At 51.2% G+C, this 3,159-nt stretch overlaps 1 long non-coding RNA gene across 1 annotated transcript in view; it reads right to left on the reverse strand.

Moving 5' to 3' along the window:
* LOC105506044 overlaps nucleotides 1-2,479 on the reverse strand; it is a 17,945-nt gene extending 15,466 nt beyond the window's left edge. The window contains exon 1 of the long non-coding RNA XR_001000858.1: nucleotides 2,216-2,479. This is a non-coding gene — a long non-coding RNA (uncharacterized LOC105506044). The remainder of the gene's footprint in view (nucleotides 1-2,215) is intronic.
* Nucleotides 2,480-3,159: the final 680 nt, after the last annotated feature.

Below are 3,159 nucleotides of genomic sequence, written 5' to 3' on the forward strand. Positions count from 1 at the left end.
AAATAAAATTGCTGTAAGGTTAACACAGAAAAATCTGTTCATATTCTTAGGTTAGGCACTGATTCCTTAAACAGGACACAAAAAGCAGTAACCATGAAGGAAAAGATGGATAAAGTATAATTTCATTAAAATTAAGAATCTCAGGCCGGGTGCAGTGGCTCACACCTGTAATCTCAACACTTTGGGAGGCCGAGGCAGGTGCATCACTTGAACCTAGGAATTCCAGACCAGCCTAGGCAACGTGGCAAAACCCTATCTCTACTAAAAACACAGAAAAGAGCTGAGTGTGGAGATGCTCCCCTGTATGTCCCAGCTACTTGGGGGCTGAGGCAGGAGCATCACCGAAGCCTTAGGAGGTCAAGGTTGCAGTGAGCTGTGATTGTGCCACTGTACTCCAGCCTGGGCAACACAGTGAGAGCCTGTCTCAAAAACAAAAAAAAAAGTTAGAGTATCTCCATCATGAAAAAACACCATTAAAAGAGTAAAAAGGCAAGCTACAGATTGAAAAAAGGGAAATGTAATACATATATATCCTAAAAAGGACGCATATCCAGAATAAAGTATTACAAATCAACAGAAAAACAAGCATATCAATGAAAACCGGATAAAAAGATTTAACAGACACTTCACAAAACAGGACATATAAATGGCAATAAAAGACACTCAATCTCAATGAAACCACACTGATACATTACTGTACCCCTACTAGAATGGCAAAATAATTTTTAACTGACAGGCATCAGCAAGGACGTGGGGTAACAAGAACATCCCTGTTAAATGGTTCAACCATTTTGGGAAAATGTTCAACAATATGTAATACTAAAGTTTATCATTCATATACCTCTAAAACCAACAATGCCACTCCTACAAATATACCCCAGTCTAGTAATGTTCCATTTCTTGGTCTGCGGTGGTTCACTTGGTAAAAATTCATTACCTTTGGTTTTTTGTTTTGTTTTTGTTTTTGAGACAGGGTCTCACTCTGCCATCCAGGTCAGAGTGCAATGCCATGATCATGGCTCACTGCAATCTCAGCCTCCCGGGCTCTGGTGATCCTCCCACCTCAGCCTACTGGGTTGGGATCCCACCACATACAGCGAACTTTTGTATTTTTAGTAGAGACAGGGTTTTGCCACATTTCCCAGGCTGGTCTGGAAATCCTGGACTCAAGTGATCTACCCACCTTGGCTTCCCAAAGTGCTGGGATTACAGGTGTGCTCTACTGCGCCCGGACCACCTGCACATTTAAAATTGTAAACTTCTTCTGTATACTTCAGTACCTTTTCAAAGATTTCTTTGACACAAAGTTCTCAGAAATCTTAAAGCTAGCATTTCAGAATAGAAAAAGACAGCTCCTGGTTCACTGCTGAAATTTTACTAATAAAATTTAAAAACAAAAAGAAAGCATATCAGCTCCGAACAAAGATTAAACACTACCAGCAGATCTTTCTTTAACTTTGTGACGCACTGGGATTCATTGTTTCCGCAAAGAAAGGATGAACACTGTAACCCAAAGAAAAGAAAAGACTTCTTTTCGAAAGTGGCTCTAGCAGCAAAAGACCAGAGGAAAGCAAGGAAACCATGCCAAACGTCTTGGTTAACTCTTAGGTGAAAGGACGCCAAATGACAGACAGACACAGACAGACACAGGGAAATCACAGCAATTCTTGCAGTGCAAACACCAACCCCACAATCCATCCGACCGGAAATCCTGCGGTTAATTTGAGGCTTGCCCCGCTAGTCATGAGGTGATTCGGTGATGGCCACAAACGCTCCTCATGTGCATCCTGGACCTGGCACACCTGGCTTGCCCATCGCCAGCCTGGAGACACCGCCAGGAGCAGAATCCCGGAGGCCAATAAAGACTCCAACTTTGCAAGCAGAGGAAACCGATTTCTGGCCTCGAAGGTGGGGTGCGGGGTCAGTGTCCTCTACGGGATATAGGAGGACGTGCCCCCGAAGCTGCTCCGTCCCTCCACCGCCTGCGATGCCACAGAACACCCGCCAGCGAGTTTCCTCCCCAGAGCGCACCAGAGGTGGGCTTCGGCGGCAGCCGCAGGGGAAGAATCCAGCTCAGGAAACTTAGGCCCCCGCCGTGCACCCCCCACACCCACCACCCCTCGCGCAACAAAACTTGCCACGGCCGCGCCCCAACCCAGCTGTGCGCCCGCGGTCCCGGATTCACCGCCCGCTCAGCTTGGCGGGGCGCCCTCACCTCGGAAAGGCTGGGTGGACTTCGCCATAACTTCCCATCCAGACAGCAGCCGGTAGCCGCGCCGCCGCGCCTCGGCCCAGCTCCTGGCGCCGCAGGTCGCCCGTCCCGCGTTCCAAAAGCGCCATGCTCATTCAGTAGCTCAGGGAGCCTCGCCACCCTCACCTACCCCTCCCAGTACCGCCGCGGTCTCAACCGCCACCCAGCCCCTCGCCGCCGCGCCTGCGCCCCACTGGCTCCTCAGGATCCGGCTTGGCCGCGTCAGGAGAACCCAACGCGCAGGCGCGGAGGAGCCTTAAAGGGACCCCGCCGCCTCTACTGCATAAAGGTTGGAGCAGGTTACCGAGAGAATGGACCGAGTGCCGCGGGGACAGGGAAATCCCTCTATCCCCTCGCCTGTCTGTCAAAGCACCAGCCCACGACTCTGCAAGTCGCTGATTTCCCCAGCCGCTATGGAAAACAGTCAAGATGACAGCATCATCACTCATGAGACTGTTGTGACCACACAGGCAGAGCACTTGGCAGGGGACCCTATGTGCAGAGCGTCTTCAACACATTATACTCACTGCACGTGTGAGTCTCTGGGAGGGGCACGTGGCTCTGCCATCCCGCGGCTTGCAGCTGGTTAAGGAGGCGGTGCTTCCAGGGAGAGGCCATCTGAAGACCGAACCTTGCCATGCGCCCCATTAGTGCCACAGAATGGCAAGGGAGATTGAGCATGGGCTGGGGGTTGGAGGGCTCTGGAGGGAGCTTGAAGCACGGATAGAACTTGGGGTGGTGTTATCCGGGGGAGGGGGCCAGAGAAGTCCAGCGGTGGAGACAGTATGTGTGGTGCATCCACGCAGTGGCTGGAGCATCCAGCGGCAGGACGGGGGACGTTCCACCCTCTCTCCCTTCCCTCGTTCCTGCTCCACAAGGCCATGTTGTTCTCAGAGCTGAGGGAGAGC

Source organism: Colobus angolensis, unplaced genomic scaffold (assembly GCF_000951035.1).
Source record: "Colobus angolensis palliatus isolate OR3802 unplaced genomic scaffold, Cang.pa_1.0 Scaffold130, whole genome shotgun sequence".
NCBI classification, from domain to species: domain Eukaryota; kingdom Metazoa; phylum Chordata; class Mammalia; order Primates; family Cercopithecidae; genus Colobus; species Colobus angolensis.